Source organism: Mya arenaria, chromosome 1 (genome assembly GCF_026914265.1).
Source record: "Mya arenaria isolate MELC-2E11 chromosome 1, ASM2691426v1".
Taxonomy (NCBI): domain Eukaryota; kingdom Metazoa; phylum Mollusca; class Bivalvia; order Myida; family Myidae; genus Mya; species Mya arenaria.
In genome coordinates, this window is record NC_069122.1 from 7,418,287 (window position 1) to 7,438,248 (window position 19,962).

Consider the following 19,962-nt stretch of genomic DNA (forward strand, 5'->3'; position numbering starts at 1 on the left):
TATTCGCAAAAATGTTACATTAATTAATATTAATTGGGTATAAGGTGTACTCTATATTATGCAAGCATTTAGTTCCAGGGACGTTATACTATACGTTCAATCAATGCATACACTTAAATGTGCGTCCCAGAATCTTTTATTTTTCATCTTGTTGTTATAAAATAGTATGTTAATTAATTAATGACAAAGGAAATATTCAAAAGAGAAACAGCATTTGCAAGACGTGGCGATTTTGTTTCACTAACGTTCATTATGTTTATACGTGACAAACTCACCCTTTAACAACTTGTTTTAACTGTTTCGAAACAAAACCGAATGAAATGTCATCGCCTACGCGGAGAAGAATTAATATGAACAATGTACTTTTGGATGAGTGAGGTTTTGACATGAATAAGTCATCTTTTCAGATAAATACTAAATAATGTATGATATATGTAAGTAAAAGTAAATGTGTGTTGTCAGATTGTTCAAGAAATTGACGTTTGACTTAGGCATTCACTGCATGCATCTACATTTAGCATGATTGTGGTGTAAGATGATAAACTAATAAATCATGTTCGATTCCGCTTCCTAGATAAACACCAAAACTGATTTGCATTGTAAGAGATTTTCACAAAGTGTAAAATATTGTTAATTATCTTTTGGATTTAAAATCTCGTATAAAACTATTTCTATATTTATTTCGTTATATGTTATATTTTTGTAAGCAATGTCTAAATATTCATCAAGCATCGATAACCTACAAAAATAGATTTGGAGAGCGGGCGGCAATCGCTAAGCTACCTTTCGCCAACTGTTCGCCAACGTAACGTTGAATAGCTTGTTTGTTTTTAAACAAAACAGATCAAGGACTCCGTAGCGGGACACAATAACTAGAACGTGCATACATTCATTGGCGATCATTCGTTTGTAGTTCGCCAATCGGATGGACATCCTAAAACATCTTTAACATCGAGACGGGCGTTTGGCAAAGGGGAATTGAAATGGCTCTAAAGACAGTATGATACAAGTCCGGCATAATCTGCCTCCGGGAGGTATGCAGTACAACAATAGTACAACCTTAACATCTCCTTCATTTGTAGGTCATCATTAAAAAGCCATTTTAGCGGCATCATCTGCGTTCTGCTTAAATATTTTATTTTAATTTTGATTGGTCGAGCAATGCGATAATCTTCCATATTATTTGCTGCGAGTATATTTAGCATATACAATATATATATCTTATACCTTACATAAATGTGTCCCTTCTTTGTGTATTTAAAGATGATCGGTCCGTATATCAATGTATATGGACCGTTCGAGTTTATATATACAAAGAAGGGACACACTTATGTGAGGTATAATATATATATATATATATATATATATATATATATATATATATATATATATATATATATATATATATATATATATATAAGGCAGTACACTGAGCAATAAATAAACGAGGCGTGCTTAATTTACACACTTTGAACATCATAAAGACGTTTTACTAGAGTCAATGGATGTCGGCATGTTTAATTGGGACTTATTTGTTACTAAATATTATTGTTAACGTATTTTCATCTGCAATGGGTGATAATTTATTGCTAGGATTGTGCTATGCAATGCAATGCTATGAAGAGATATAAATTTATTGAGAGGTCAATTTATGCTGGCGTGTAAAAGAAGAAAGTCTACAAAAGTAGATGTTTAATTTAGTGGAAAAGAAGCTCAGTAGCGATTATAGTGGTAATAGTAGATAGGTTGTGTAGTACAGTTTAGGATGAGATAATAAAGTGTTGCATTGTACATATATACTGTTGGCTTTTGGTATCGATTAATAGGCAGCATTTTACATTTACACATGTGACATGTCGTAGAAATGAGAGGAGTCATTTAAAAAGAGGGAAAGTTTGTTACCGGCAAGAACATTTAATGATTTTCAAGAGTTATCCAATAATTTTTCTTTAACTAACTACCCAATAACTGTTAAGTCTGTAATTACATATTGTCAGGGCCGCAATTTTTAGTTAAAGTTAAAGTTTTAATGTGTTTGAGGTTATTTTTCCCTAGATAGCTTTTTTATTGCAAGAATGGGCAATGCTTTGTTAGTTTACAAGTTGAGTATTATTATATATACATGGCTTTTATATTACTTATTTCAAATTTACACTGCATTGCATGGTTTGTAATAAATTGTTTCACAGTTGTATTGTAGAGTCGTTGTAGAGAAAATGTTCTTGTCGATCCGCAATTGGCAGGTATTGTTGTAAACTTGTACAATTGTTGTAATGTGTTTTATATATGTGTTGTTGTTAATCGGAGTATATATCTGTTTTCCAATAATGTCTGCTGTTAACTATTGTCGGTGCACTCGATTGCTCTAGTTCTAGTTGTCACGGGGAACATTGCCTTAATAATTTAATAATGCATTTCAAGGCACGTTATTAATTTGACTTGAAAAGAAACATTTGACCGTCACCGTAGACTTCCTTCATCTATTTAAGAACATAACTACAAATAAACCGTATAAATTAAACCGGGACTTCCTTCAACTATTTAACAACCTCATTACAAAGAAATCGACAAAACTAACCCATGACTTCTTTCATCTTTTTAACAACCTCACTGTAAAAAAGTCGTACAACGTAACCCAGGAATTCTTTATTTATTTAACAACCTCATTACAAATATGCCGTAGAACATAATACAGGACTCCCTTTATCTAATTAACACGTCGTCACAATGTTTCAAAAGTTTACAATAGTATGTTTCAAAAGTTTACATAATACAACAGAGCACAGAATCCAAGTTTTCTTGTCTGTATATTCCTTCTTTTATATTATTGGCGCGGGCATTATGAAAAAAAAATGTATAAAATAACACAGTTGGTTTAGGATTCATTCTACCCATAATCTTCAAATGGGTATCAGTTCAGTGATATGTAAGCTATATATTAACGACGTTTTGTTCATATTTACTATTCAGTTACAGCAATATTCACAACTTATTTATTTTAACTTATATTGATGTTGTTGCCAACAGTTCACATTAATAGTTGAATACGATGTTGTGTTCAGTGTTTGCAAGTGATGCATTTCAGGGAATTATGGTATAATCTGCATTATTTCTTACCTATGTGATAAGTGCATGCAAATACATTTAGGGAATGAATTGCGGGATTGATGTTATTATCGGGATATGAACGCATTTGGGTTGGTTAAAGTAATGTGAAGTCCACGAGCTCTTACCAGCCCAACTGCGTTCATATCACCGATAATGCAATCAATCCCGAAATTTATTACTTATATTTACACTAATAGTTCATTATTTTATTCCAGAATCGTTAATATATTACAACCGGACTGTAACCGGAAACAATTAGGTCACAATAATGCGGAAAAAAATCAACCACTTGAAATCACTTTTTAAACAAAAACAAAACATAAATGACAATAATACATTTAACATATCATATATTAACACTTTATAAAATGTTGATTAAATATCTATGTAAAAAAACTTCAGAAACAACCTCAGTAGCCAACAGATAACACATACACCATATTTATTGACACAGGGTAAATTTGGGGTGTCTGCTGACACATTACAAATTAAAACAAAATATACAATTATCATACATAATGTTGTTTTATGATTCGCGATCCGAACATGTCAAAGATGTTGCGTTCATCGGATGTTTATCGAAATTGCCGAAAGGCAGTTCATTTAAGGAATGAGTGTTGAGGTGTTAATATACAGATATGAATTTTTGACATATGCGTTGTTCGTACGGATCGCGTATGCGAAGTGATATAAAGAATATTCTTGTAACAACTGGTATTACATTTTTAACAAACTAACTTCAGTCTTCAATTATTTCCAATTGAGTTGCATGCAAAAAGATTTTGGATAAGGCTCCTAAATTAGTATTAAATAAAGCACACATTAAACATGTATATTTCCTTTATCGTGCACCTTCTATGCGCAGAGGATGCTACTGCCAGTCCACCAGATTTGTGCCTAGGCAGACACAAATCAGCTTGTCAATCTTGCACCAGTCTGTTTCGCTGAAGTCTGGATTCTCGTCCAATAATCCGTCGTCATCGGTGTCTTCACGGTGATCCTGTAATTGAAAGAGTATTCAGTCAGATAACTCATAATGAAACGGATAAAGAAAACTGTATTAGACTATTACATGTATCGATTGAATACCAATCGTGTTCATTGACCGATAAATGCATGACGACAATTTTTGTACCCATACCTGGTCCCTCTAAAAAGCTTTTATTTTCAAATACGGGACTTGTCCCTGTAGATTTAAGCGAATGAATTTTAGTATTATGTATATGTTTCAATTAATATACACATTGAAGTAATACATATCTAATCGATATGAACTCAGATATATGCGTCAAAACTTGACCATGAATATAAGCAAAACACTAAAAAATAGCATATACACATTAATTCAGTAAATCTTATGTAAACGTACATATGCATTGTGTTACCCGAATAAATAATAGTGCAAAGCCATTTAAACAGAGGCTTTCAGGAGCAAGTTTTCCCTCGTCACAGGTCACTTTAATCAGGTAGTTTTCAGGATCGCAGCTTATTAAGATTTAGGATCGAGACACCGGCTGACCTGCAGCTATAAAAAGAGTGGTTACGAAACACATATTGCTTTGGTACGTATACGTGTGAACAACATGTTGAGTGCTACCTCATCCATCTACGTGTGCAGTGTACAATCTTATAGGGACTAGACTCCAGATGGTCCTAGAATCGACAAATACAGTATTTTCTCAAAACAAGACTAGAATAATCAATACTAGCTAGTATGAAGCAAATAAAACATAATTTTACATGATAAAAATATATTATGTCGCTGTATCAGTTGAGTATAAAAATGTACAGACTATAGTTTTTTTATTTAGCATCTAAAAGTCACATGATTAGTACAGATGAATGTACCGACGAGTTGTGTCATCTGTTGTCTAGTCCCCTTAGAGCGTGTAGTCTATATCCGTCCTTTTTGCTATCTACGTCAAACAATTTTATGTAGGCTTGAACAAGGTGAACAGTATGCTTTAAAATCACGAGGAAATATCGGGTAATTAGCCTCCCTGCACACGTAGACGTTTAAATTATATATACGCAAACCCTTTAACGTTTAAATTGTAATGAGTTTTATCGTCATATGCTCTCTATCTTAGAGCTTTAAAAAAAAATAAGAACGAGCGTTGTCATCCGATTTTAACAAAAATGAAATATTTGAAGAAAATAAATGACGATCAATTTCACAAATACAACGTTTTGAGGTTACCATTTTAAAACGGCTGGAGAAAAAAGACAAGATTACCGATCCACTCCTACTTCCAAATACGAGGTACCACAATTGTTTACCAAAAGGGATGAATAAATACCGATAACGAAAGGTGCAGAGAACACGGTATATTATATTTAAGAGATGATAGTTTATCTCTTTAAATTCTCTATCACTTACCAGTAATTTAATATAGGTGCGTTTTTAGCTTTTAAATACACGGTTAAAATCTTGTTATCAATAATTAATATTTTTCATATATGCTTTATTTAGCAAATAGTTAAAGGCCTATTTTAAGGCATCATCATCCCCTGCTGTGCATATCCTGCTAATTGCACTGGCGTCACAGTTGGGGCCAATTTCCTGTGTATTCTTTTATTGGCTCAGGGCCATTTAGGGTCCATTTTTATAATAAAACATTGAAAAAACAACTAAGCAGTCACCTCCCTATGCAGGCAGCCATTTTGATGACCCACTTATGGCCTTCCATATAAATATGAACATGGTGTTATCTATGGTTACTACGAGACAGTTAAACGTATAACTTTTGCACATACATGAATGCCGGAAATACTTTCATTTATACAAAAGGAACGGTAAACGTACAGGTTGTGCGTCACAAGCTCTGCTTTTTTTTTTTAAAAAACCCTGACCTTTTTCAATTGATTTAAATACATAATATTAAAACGTTTAATTTGGATTTCTTTTAATTGTAACACTCATACAATGGAAACAACAATAATAAGGTAGTCTATAAGAACGATGCGCCTATGCTACAATAAATATCGCAAAATTTCAAATGAAAACACAAATGTTTTCATAGACAAAGTACTACAAATTGAAAAAAAATGGAAATAGTAACACACGAATGCTGCGGGGTTTTTTCTTGAGCAATTAATAAGGCGACCTGTCGAATCGCGATGACCCTAATTGGATTCCTTAGATCATTGATTACGAACGAGCACCTTACCCTGAAAGATGAACACGTAAGGTCATAAGAAAAATCAATAAATGTTACATTATATATTAGAAACATGAAACATGAGTTCAGATTATGCCCATATCAATAAAAATATTACTTCCACCGAAGGGAAGAAAACTTGCCCCATCGCATGTTGCTTGTGGCCAGAACACCTCTAACGCAATGCACGAATTACGGCCTTCAGACCTGAAAAAGTAGAAACCACTTTTTATAGGAGTATTAATGTCATGTTGAAGAATGTTACTTATTGTTAAAACCCTGAATACAATTTTCTGAAATGGAATGACTAATACAAGTCAAAGACTATCAAACAACGATGCTTTTTAGTACCACAAAAAACACTTCTTTAAACAGTGTAAATATAAATTTGATATTTATTGATCATTGTTTTAAAATTTTGTCCCGTTTCAACGAACAAATAAACAAAATGCGCGTACATGACAATATCAACGAAGTAATTTCTGAAATCGCGTTACGTTTGTATACAATTAGGCGTTTCTTCAAAACCTTCATTTCATATCAATGCTAGGAATATTAATAAAGAGATAAAAATGTTACATTGTAAGACAGCAATGAATTAGACTAAATAGAACCAAAAGTTGTTATGGCGTCGGAGCTCGTGAACGTTAATTCACACTGAAACAAACACAATTAACCATTCCAAAAGATTCCGAAACAAACCACGGTCATAAGGCATCAAAACGTGTCATTTTGTGTGCATCGGATACCGTAATGTATTGTGATATCTGGAATGTAGAGATTTTGAACTGCATTGAGTTGTTTTTGACCAACCTCTTATTGTATGTATGATACTTGCCAAAATCCTGAGTTACGTAGAACCCTACCATCGGACGTTTTGCTCCAAAAAATGCTTGCCCTCTCCGCAAAATGCTTCGGATCGGTAACGTTGAATCCAACATTCCCGGCTATCATCACATAGGCAGATGTGTAATAGTTTCCAACAACCTTGGTTTAACAAATATTGACATATAGATATATATTGACAAATTGCCAGAAACAATATTAAAAGATAATTGGCCTTGACATGTCGATTTCTTTAATTTACATCACCAAAGCAACAGAAACGATCGACAGGAATCTTGGATGCACTCCTATAGCACTAATGACACTTTGAAATATTTTGATGAGGCCGTTTTTGTGTCTTGTCTTATCAACGATATCGTCTACGACATGAAATCTTCATTAGGCTATCGTTGACTATAAATATATACATTGTTGTCAACGACCACATGTCAGATTTTATTATATACCTATAAATATTCAGTCAAAAATGCTGCATTTTTTACTAAAAGGTACAAATGACCGGACAAAAAAATCCCATATTTAACACTGCGGCTTTCTGTTTGCGTATTACACCACTCTAGACTGGGATTACTTTTTTCGATCTTACATGTTTGGTAATCTCCGCCATTCTTATTCTATTTTTTGATTGACCATGTTGACTTATAAGGCCAAAAAAAATGTTTGTATAGGGTAACGTTCCCAAAATTTCTAGGTAGGGTAGGTAGGGATTTTTTTGAATTTTTTTTCAAATCTGTCGTAAGTTCAGAGTGTTTCAGAGTGTTTTCTTGCACATGGCAGTCTTTCCTACATTACGGTCATTGCCTGACTTTGTTTTATCATATAAACAATAATTCTGATTAAAATCTGCATTTATCCGCCCTTCGTAACTCTCTTTTCGCTAACGAATTTATTTTTTGCTCAGAAACGGAAAACAATAGTTAGGGTCGGCGCATTTTTATAGGTAGGGTCGGGTTACCCGAAACAGACATATATTTTTTTAGGCCTAAGGTTCCTAAATTGGTTTTAGATAAGGGTAGTTAAAATAACACATGTATATTTCCTTTATCGTGCACCTTCTATGCGCAGAGGATTCCACTGCCAGTCTACCAACTTTGTGTCTAGGCAGACCCGAATCAGCTGGTCAATCTTGCACCAGTCTGTTTCGCTAAAGTCTGGATTCTCGTCCAATAATCCGTCGCCATCAGTGTCTTCACGATGATCCTTAAATTAGAAGAGTATTCAGACCCGATAAAATCATAATGAAACCTATAACAGGTATCAACAACTTTCTTCGAATTATTACTTGTATTGATTAAATACCAATCGTCTTCTTTCTACGACATATGCATGACGACGTGCTCAAACATGGTACAATTTGTGTCGATTGGACCCTTACCTTGTCCCACTAAAATGGGTTTACTTTTGAATGTTTGAATACTGGACTTGTCCTTGTAGTTTTGAGCGCATGAATTATAGTATTATGTACATATTCATGTACATTATATACAAATTGAAGTAATACATATGTTATCTAAACTCAGATACAAGGGTCAAAACTTGACCATGACTATAACCCAAACACTTTATAAAATGATGCGAACCGAATACAAGGGCGTATATACATTAATTCAGTGATTCTTTAAACACACATATGTATTATTTTACCCGAATAAATAGTAGTGCAACGCCATTGAAACATGGTTTTTCAGGAGCAAGATCACCCTCGTCACAGGTCACTTTAATCAGGTAGTTATCAGGATCGCAGCTTTTTAAGATTTCCGATCGAGTCACCGGCTGACCTGCAGCTATATTTAGACAGTTTCTTCGTTCAGTTCAAAATGCGATTCAGTTAAAATTGATATCCATATATTTGCAATGAAGTAATTTCGTATTACACATATGTTCATAATACACGTACATATGTAAAAAAGTTGCAGTTGCATTTAAACGTTGTCCATCGTGACCGCTAAAAAACAGAGATATATAAGAACAATGTTCAAGTCAATTTTGAACGACTCTATTCGTAAATGTGACATACAGTAGCTGGCCATAAGTACGTGATTAAAATGCCTTTTCCGGTTTATGGTATTTATAGTTAAGTGCATTCCTTACATTACTTACTGCTTGCAAATACTTGTAACCTAAATCAACGCTTAACAGTTCTATAAAATATATATGTGGAGGCAAAGTGCATTCACTAGTCTCATCAGTTCCGTTAAGGGAGTTCTTCTGTAACTTCTGGCCACTCTTTACAATCTTTCCCCCTGTCAAAGGTATTCCAATTCTTGCATTTTCTACAGTTCCCTTGCACGATACCTCTTCAGAAATGTGCTAACACTAGCCTGTCTTTTTGCAATATCCCAGCAATTTTTCTTCGAAAAAGTCTTGCATAATTCGATATAAGAATTTCCTTCTGCTCAGGTGTAATTCATATCCTTTTGGCAGGCATTTTTGTTGCGGACGATTTGTGTTAACATTGATGAGAAGTTATTGTTTTTAAACAAGTTGAAGAAATCAATTGATGCCAAATGCAATGATAAGCACATAAGATATACCAAAACAAAAATAACTCTCAAAATTGACCACCCAAGACTACTAAGCGGTTAGCTCCCTTTGTAGGACGCCATTTTGATGACTCACTAATGTCCAGCCACTGTAGGTAATAAATATGAATATGGTTTTATCCATGCTTTCTACGAGACAGTAAAACGTATAAAAATTCACATGCATTAATGCTAAAAACACTTGCATTTATACCCAAAAACGGTAAACGTACAAGCTCTGCTATTATTAAAACCTGACCATTTTCAGCTGATTGCAATGCATAATATGAAAACTTAATTTGGATTTCTTTTAATTGTAACACTAATATAGTAGAAACTACGAAAATAATGTTATCTATGAAGAAGATGCGCCTTCGAAGCAACAAATAGTGCGGGGATTTTTTTTCATGAGGACGGCACCGAAATAAATCTCGTTTCTTTTTCCATTGAATTTCAAGTGAAACACAATAGTTTTTCTATACAAAGTACTTTAAATGGAAAAGATAGAAAAATGAATCAGACGATTGTCGCGTTTTTCTTGAGCAATTAATAAGGCGACTATTCGAATCGGGATGACTTTAATTTGATTCCGTAGATCATTGACTACGAACGAGTGCCTTACCCTGAAAGATGAAGACGTAAGGTCATAAGAAAAGTCAATAAAAGCCGATAGAAATTACATTGGACATTATATACATGACACATGAGTTCAGATTATGCCCATAGCAATGAAAATATTACTTCCACCGAAGGGAAGAAAGCTTGCCCCATCGATTGTTCCTCGTGGCCAGAACTTCTCTAACGCAATGAATGAATTACGGCTTTCAGACCTGTAAAAGTGTAAAACACTCTTTATATGAGTATTTATGTCATGTCAACGAATGTTGCATATTGTTAAAATTTCACTTTTCCCAACAGTGTTAATATAAATTTGATATTCACTGATTATTATTTTGGATTTTTTTTTCCGGTTCTCACGTCCAAATTAAAATTATACGCATACATGGCAATTTCAACGAAGTAATTTCGGATATCGCGTTACGTTCGTTTACAATAAGGCGCTTCCTCAAAAAACTAAATTTAGCAGTCATATCAATGCTAGGCCTTTAATATAAAAAATGTTGCATTGTGAGACGGCAATAAATTTCATCGAATAGCACCAAAATTATTTTGGCGTCAGCACTCGTGAACTTAAACTTTTGGTGCTCAATCGGTGAAGTTTATTGCTATCATACACTGAAACAAACACACGCCCTTCGTGGTTCTGCCATAAATCAGAGGCATACCAATATCACTCAACAGCTTTTTAACTGAGGTTATAGGGCCAACCTATGTATCCAAATGAGCACGCTAAAAAAAACAAAAAAAGTAATCCTCTGCATGAAGTTACAGTGACCTTGACCTTTACTCCTTCACCTGAAATGTATTTTACCTCAGCACTTAGTAAACATTCCATACTCAACAAGTTTCATTGCCATCCTTGGTTAATTACAGTAACAACAACCTATCCCTTCAGCCATTAGCTTTAAAAGCAATCCCAAGCTATGTCATCACATAAGCTACTCTGAGACCACGTGTGCTCATTATCCATCAATTCTAACTAATAATTGAGCAGAAGCCAACCATTTTACACCCGAAGCCCACCTGCTCATTGTAAAATAATGCTTATATTTGATTCCTGTATAACCAACGTAATTTGATAGGGTATTAATACTGTTAACTGGTATGTAAAATAAATGTATGAAAATACTTTATACGGCAAAATATCGCAGGTTGAACTTTTGTGCCTTATCTTCATTCAGATCTAACTGGAATGGCCTACTTTGTAATTTAAAAGGCCGAAAGAATTCGAGTGAAATAATTGTTTTGGTATGATTCTCACAAATTGGTTTTCTTAATATTTCAAACAATACCTAAGCAAAAACGGTCACCGGGCATCAAAAAGTGTCAATAGTGGTCGCTGGATACCATAATGTATTGTGATAGCTATAGAATTGTATTGAGTTGTTTTTGAACAACCTCTAATAGAATGTATGATACTTGCCAAAAATCTGAGTTATGTAAAACGCTTCCGTCGTTCGTCTGGTGCCAAATGATGTTTGCCCTTTCAGCAAACTGCTTCGGCCCGGTCACGTTGATTCCAACATTCGCGGCTATCATCACATAGGCAGATGTGTAATAGTTTCCAACAACCTTTTCAATAATATTGAACAAACATATCATTGACAATGACATGTCGTTTTCCTTAATGGATATACACAAAGTAACGGAAACGATCGGTTTCCAACAACCTTTTCAATAATATTGAACAAACATATCATTGACAATGACATGTCGTTTTCCTTAATGGATATACACAAAGTAACGGAAACGATCGGTTTCCAACAACCTTTTCAATAATATTGAACAAACATATCATTGACAATGACATGTCGTTTTCCTTAATGGATATACACAAAGTAACGGAAACGATCGGTTTCCAACAACCTTTTCAATAATATTGAACAAACATATCATTGACAATGACATGTCGTTTTCCTTAATGGATATACACAAACAACGGAAACGATCGATATGAAGCTTTCAAAATTCATATTGTTATGTTTCTACATACTAAAGTCAGCTAAGAAAAACAACGAAGTGTGTGTACTCCTTTAGCACTAATGACATTTTGAATTGTTATAAGGAATTGTCATTTCTGGTGTGCTCCTCGACATTGTTTCTGTCTCTTCTCTCTTTAGGTGTTCAACGAATTTTTTTCTCTCCTGTTAACATATTTTCTTTATGTATGACTCCATACGCTTTTACGTAAGTACAACATTAAGGGGACAGATTCATTTCGTTTTTGGTGAATCAGTTGTAAAGGAATGATATTTGGTACCAAATATTTACCTTTTCAGAGAAGTCATCCATGGATATCAAGCATCTGCTCGGAGGAATGGGGATGAAATCGGCCACCCCATAAACCGGTAGGATTATCAACACCAGTGTTCTTATCTCTGAATGTGTTGACCTTAAGTTAAATAAATAAATGAGATAACTTTTGGGTATAGACAGAACGTTTTTTACATTGTATTATGTTTGACTGAATGTCATATCAAAAAATATTCAGCGAAATAGATCTATATATGAGTTTACAACAATTGTCCAGATGTAATTTCTACATTGGGTTACAATCTTCTTTAACACATGGAATGTGCTTTCCGTTTTTAAATACGGATGCGAACGACGAGCGCAGTTAGCGTTCACATTGGATACCGGCATTATACAAGAACTGTGGCGCATCTCACTAATGATTCGACGGTCTTTGCATCTGGCCTTACTGTTGTTGTTTCTTCTTTTCTTTAGCGATTTACTGCTATATATGTTTATGGAATGTAACAAGAAATAGTCCAACGCACAGATGCTAGAGAATGAGGAGTGAGGCGTGCTGCTTCTGTTAACATAGTTTTAACTTGTAATCAAAGTTATTGCATTAAGATACATTTGGTTTAAACAGTATGTTTTTATAACAAATAAACATTTACAACATACACATATGCTATATAGAATTGAGGAGAAAGCCATTGGCTTGTATGAAACCTCTTTTCTATTTTCTGTAAACAATACTATAAATAAATGAATTAATTCCAGCAAAACACGTATATACTGTGTAAATTGGTATATCGATAGTTAGAAAAAATGAATTATTAAATATGTTTAACATATGAGAAACTATATATGTCAGTATAAATCTGGTTGGAGAGATTATAAGTAAAATTTAAGAAGCTAATCCATTGACAAAGATAGTTGCGGATACAGAAGGTGACTAGTGCAATTGAAGTCCGATAATCATGTTACAAAATTACATATTTATTATACAAAAGATACATTAACATAACAATATATAATATGTACATATAAGAAAACGAAAACAATAGAGAAAAAGACGCAATGCATTGTAAAAAACTGACAGGCCAAAGGATTGGGCAGAGAGTTTTTTCCAACTACGGCCCCTTTTAAAAATAATCATATATATACTAGCTGGCTTGACTGAGTTTCTGCGCAGAATAACATTAACTTTTATTTCAATTGTTCGACTGTTTGATCTCTTCCATGCCGCCGAAAACTATAAGCTGACGTTGTCTTCGATTTTGGTATAAAGCCTTCTGTGACTTTGCTGTTAAACTTTCTAGGACTCTGCTCGATGATTTTGTTTCTCCTCTCTTCTTCGGTTCTCTGGTCCGCTCCTTCATCTACCCCTCTGCTTCGCGACCCCATTTCAATATTTCCGCAAGTGGTGTGGTGCCTAAAGCCTTTTCGTTACACACGTTTAAGTATCTTGTGAGCACCACGTGCATTCATACGAAAATATTCGCTAGAATGTATTCGAAAAAAATAGAAGTATCGTCTTCAGAACCTGGATTGATTCTCATTTGATATTAATATATGACGTAATGACATAAGAACACATTTAGTTTTCAACACTTTTAAAAACAAACGATTTTGAATGCGAAAACTAATACAATAATGCAATCATTACCGGCTATCTGGAAAAATATTGTAGAATCAAATGAATCCTCCATTCTTTTTTGAAATGATTAATGATAAAGACGTGAAGTAATGCAGTGATACGCATGTACGGATCGATCACTCTTTAATGTTATCTAACGCAGCCGAACGCTGTCTAGAATCCCAACCGCTTAAAATGTAAGTGATAAAATGAAGGCCATCCAGTATGTCACCGAACTAAATACCATCAATATTGTTCAAACATGAATAAACTTGTTATATGTCTTTGGCGTTTACCCAGTGCCATTATACCGGGTTTATGTTAAAACTTTTTGCTACCCAGTTCCATTTAACCGGGTTTATGTTTAAACTTTTTGCTACTGAGCTTGTTTCTATAGTTTTTCACATAAGTATTGATCCGACAAGATCCGTTAACGTCGTCTTTCATAAAATCTGAAACAATCATAGAAGCGCTTGTCTCCACTGGCAGCTCGGTGTTGTGGAATATTCTAATAGAAACTTATAAGAAAAATAGTACTTATTCGTCAGAACTAGCAGTGATGTAAGGGTTAATCGACAATAAACGCCTAAATACTTGCATTAAAGAGTTGTACAATACGGACTGTGATGTATTAATGCATAAGAGATTGACTTTAAAATTAGGATAACATTCATGTAATTCATTTCAGAAATATCTTCATAATTGAATAACTTGGATGTTTGGTACATAATTTGTTCATTCATGCATTGATTGATACAATCCTTGATAAACATACCTAGGTTTTTATATAGTATATATGCACTGTGTTGTATGTGGAGTTTTGTGCTGTTGTTCCATGTTTCTTGTTTGTGATATTTTTTTGTGTTCTATGTCTTTGGGGTTTACCCTGTGCCATTAAACGGGGTTTATGTTTAAACTTTTGGTTACTGAGCTTGTTTCTGTAGTTTTTCACATAAATATTATCATCACATAGGCTTAGTATTGAAATTGGGAGATGGAATAATACAGGAATTGTTGATAGGACGTGCCCATCATATTACATTTTAGATGATAAGTTTTGCTTCCTTTTTTTAATGTAATTTGTATTCCGAAATGAGAGAAAGATTCCTGCCCAGATATTATTGTATATCCAAGCATGTTTAAAACCATTGACATATTCTTGTCAAAGAATGTTAATATAGTTACAAAAACTACCTTTATTTGTATATACAGCTTTTGAAAAATGAAAACAGTTTACTCTGTAGCTTAACCATATTTATAGATGTATTTAATTGTGTGAATGTCTTCGGAAAACGAAATAACTATTGACATGTAAAGGTCTAATTAACATTTACTTACTTTATTATCAAGTTAATTATTCATTACAATATACCATATTGTTTTCTTTATTTAACTTAAATACTACAATTTCTTTCGTTTCATGTATTGACTCGCCGATCGCCATACATATATGAACACGTATTATTTCTTGGCAATGATAAACATTTTGATGTAATTATGTTGAAAATTTGAACTGAAATAAATGTATGTTCTGTTCTATATTAAAAGTCAAGCCAGACAGCATATAAGTAATGCACCAGTCAATTGTAACCACGCCCCCCCCCCCCAGGGCCGGGGAATAGCGGGGACTTTGACTTTCGGTCCAGCTAACCCCGGCTAAAATCCCCGACCTGCGGGGACGAACAGATGGTAAAATCCCCGCCAAATGCCCCCGCACCAAAAGGACCCTAGGTAAGGCCCATTCCCCGCTATATTTATAGCGAAGACAAAACCACCGCATTCACCCGGCACTGCGGGGCCACCTGAAAGGTAAAAACACGGCCCATTTCCCCGGCTATCCCCGGTATACCCCCGGACCTGGGGGGGGGGGCGTGGTTACAATTGACTGATGCATAATGCTTTCACTAAACTTACATTTTGTTAAACATCAATATCCACTTTGATTACACTGCTTATTGTGTAAGATCGCTACAAAACGTTTTGAAAACTTAGTTATGATATCCAATTTTGTGTTTTATAATATTTACATAAATAATATGAAGTAATGAACAACATCTGTTTGATAGCAAATATATTACAAATGCTGCATTAGATCAATAATAAAGATTGTATCCATACGCAAATAAAAAGTATTCATATAAACTTATATTTAAATAAGATGTTGCTAATTATCATCTAATTTACGGAAAAAAAATTAAAAAAAATAATAAATTAGGTGTTTAAAATGCCCTCTTACTTCCAAATAAGATGAATCACAATCAATACCATTGTTTTAATTTCCCAAATCGGATGTCGGAAACAAATATGGTTCCAATAAAAAACACCGTGTTTAATTTGAAAAAAAACACGGTATTTCTACCTCATGAGACGATAGTTGATCACTGTAAATCCTTTAGGACCCACCAGATATTTTTGTTTTAGATTTAATAACAATGAAGGGTAGTTCATCAGCTCGGTTTCAGTTTTCGGCTGCCTTAAGTCTTTTCTTTAAGCACTTGTATAATTAAAATCTTTAGTTTACACCGGAAACGTATGATGTATATTCAATACGTTGATTAAATACTACGTCTTACTAAGTAACAAAACAGTCACGTGTTTGTCAGTCAGTTAAACAAAGCATGCTTACATTATGCAATTTTACATCGACGAGGATATGATGGTATAAATATAACACTCAAACATGAACAGTCAAACTCAACGTTTTAAAAGTGGCGTTAAAAATCACGTTACCGCCCTGCGTTCTGCACTTAAGTATGTTGTGGACTGGCAATTAAATCGGTGGCACATCAAAATATATAGAGGGGTTTTATTCATGCAGTCTGGTGGTTTTACTAAACTAATTGTCAAATGCCATTTCCACAGCCATAATGTTTCGTAAGCTTAATTCGTTCAGTAATCAACCGTAGATTTGGGAGAAGATCTTGTCAGTTACCAATGCTTCACTTAATCCTTTTGCAACCAGGAGTATATTTAAACATACAGTCGAACCCCGCTGGCTCGAACTCCCAGGGACCGGCAAAAATACTTCGAGCGTCGGAAAATTCGAGCCAAGCGGGATTGTTAACCTTAAATATCAAGAAATCGGTCCTCTTAATCAAGTTCGAGCCAAGCGAGTTCGAGCCAACGGGGTTCGACTGTAGTTATATCATTCCTGAGTTCAGCTACCCTTCGCCATTTGGCTCCCTGTATGCAGCATATGGGATGAGATGCAGCAGGAATATACAAAAAAGTTTGCTTACCTGAGCAACTGATATGGGTAGAAATTCATTTAATTTCTCAATTAGAAGTTATAGATGAAAAAAGTAATTGATGGAGAGAATCGAAACACGGTTGTATGTTTACAATGGATTAATACTCAACATATAACTTTAATTATAAAATATAAGTCTTTTTCATACTAGATATAGTGTAGGTAAATTAATATAGGCAGTGTGTCGTCTGCACATAATTCACCGTTAATTCTACTGGTTCTTTAAAACGGTGTCTCTCCTTATCGAGGGCGGTGGTATTCCGAAATAAAATAATTATACCAATGAGGTCGCTTCGAATGATCTGAAGAGCTAGTGTAAAATGTCTTGCCTTCTTAAAAAATGATATCTTATATTTTATCAATTCTTTTAAGAAAACAATAATAATAAAAAAACGACTGTATATTTGTGTATATATTTGTTCCAAGATATTGCTTAGTTATTGCAAAAAGTGTATTGTCTAAATAAAATAGTTGAAGTATTATACCAACCGTTTTACTTCATCAAACTAAAACACCTTTTTGTTTGATTATAGGCAACTTCCATTTTAAAGTTTAAAGTTCGGTTCCGTGATGTCTAACATAACTTCCGTCAATAATCATTATTTGTGATCATTAAAGATGAAATATATGTCCATAAATCTTATAAAAACGCCATTGATATCGTATGCAGTTTTGCAAAAGAAAAATATGTGTAGTTTCTTGATTGTGGCTATCATTACCTGGTTCCAAGCAACTACTTTCTTGCTAAGGAATATTCCTGAACGTTCCTGGTAGTTGCATTATTCTTACACACTAGTATGCATCTAAAGTAAAAAAAAATAACAACTTTAAGAACTTCTTTATTTTCAATTGTAATGTAGTTAATTTCCTTTGATAAAATCCCGAATATCCTCTGTCAAAATAGCATTTCCTTACTATTAAAGCTGCACTCTCACAGATTTACCGTTTTTACAACTTTTTTTTATTTTTTGTCTTGGAAAGAGCAAATTTTTGCGTAAATATCTCCAATGATATAAAATTGCTGACAAAAGATAAAATCCCAGATTTTCATATTTCCGTTCGAAAATTAATGTTTTATGGCTAACTAACGGTTTAAGAAAAGTGCATAAAACATCATTTTTTGAACTAAAATATACAAATATGCGATCTATTTTTTTTGTCAGGAGTCATATATAATTGGTTTCCATGGATTTTTGCAAAAAAAAATGGTTCGTTCCAAGACAAAAAAAAAAGTCGTCAAAACGTTCTATCTGTGAGAGTGCAGCTTTAAGGCGTAACAAATATGTTTGTCCTATTTTTCCTCCGGACACTTCTCGTCCTAGAAAGCACGTACGATGGTGAAACTTTGCCATAAAACTTTTGTGTGTTTGATTAGCACAGCACAATCGGAGGTCTATCAAAGAAAAAACGTACGTGTATGGGGGTTTCAGATGACTCGAAATTGGTACGATATTTGAACAGTGGCACCGGACGTTGAAATGAAACTAAGTCGAGTATAACTTTTTAAACATGCTCAAAGCCTTGACGACAAAACACCGGCAATTCTGTGTTAGGAATTTCCCCATTATTTTCCCCATAGACCTGTTGTAGAAAATATTTTACAAGGGCTCAAGTTAAAAACATTTGCGTTACAGAAAAGATAGAACAAAGGTGAATTTTCATAAGTATATACAAAAGAGTATTCGTGGTGGTTTGTACGCCCGGATTTAATACTTCATTGCGTTCGTGGGTTGTATGCCGTAGTTGCTGGTTGTTGGAGAGGGGTGGGGAAGTCGGAGGAGGGGGGTGGGGAAGTCGGAGGAGGCGGTGGGGAAGTCGGAGGAGGGGTGGGGTGGCTAAAACCCGTAAACCCCTTTCATTTTCGTAAGTACATACAATAGAGTTGCGAGGTGGTTTATATCCCGGGGTTTAAAACTGCATTGTGTTTTAGTTGGTTGTATGCCGTAGTTGTTGGTGGTTGGAGAGGGGTGGGGGTCGGAGTAGAGAGAGTGGAGGTGACTGTAATGTTGTCAGTGTAATGTATATAACAGACCCAAAACGGGATGGTTTAATATAGCTTTATTACATTCATACGCATACGCACACGATCTTGAATCTAATAAGTTACTGAACTATCAACATACATGCAACTGTTAGCCAGAGGCGGGCTTATCGTACAAAGAGGTGGGTTTATCAATACTGGGCTCTGAGTGGCCACTACAGTGACTAAACCCAGGGAACCCCTTACAATAGAGTATGTGAGTTGGTTTGTTCGCCGGGGTTTAAAACTGCATTGTGTTTTAGTTGGATGTGTGCCGTAGTTGTTGGGTGGTTGGAGAGAGGTTGGGGAGTTGGAGGAGAGTAATTTTTCGGGTTTTCCCAGGTTTTCGGGATTTCGGTAATTCCACCGACTAGCTACTTCCCATCTTCATAGGTTTTGAAGCTGAATGGTTTATGATCTATCATTTCATTGTTTGTACTACATATAACTAACAAAAGAAAACAATTTTATTTTTATTATTATAAACGTAAATAAAAGAAAACTTACGTTGTTTATTGTTAAGTACACACTTGTAACTTTCTTCCCACACGTGTTAGAGATCG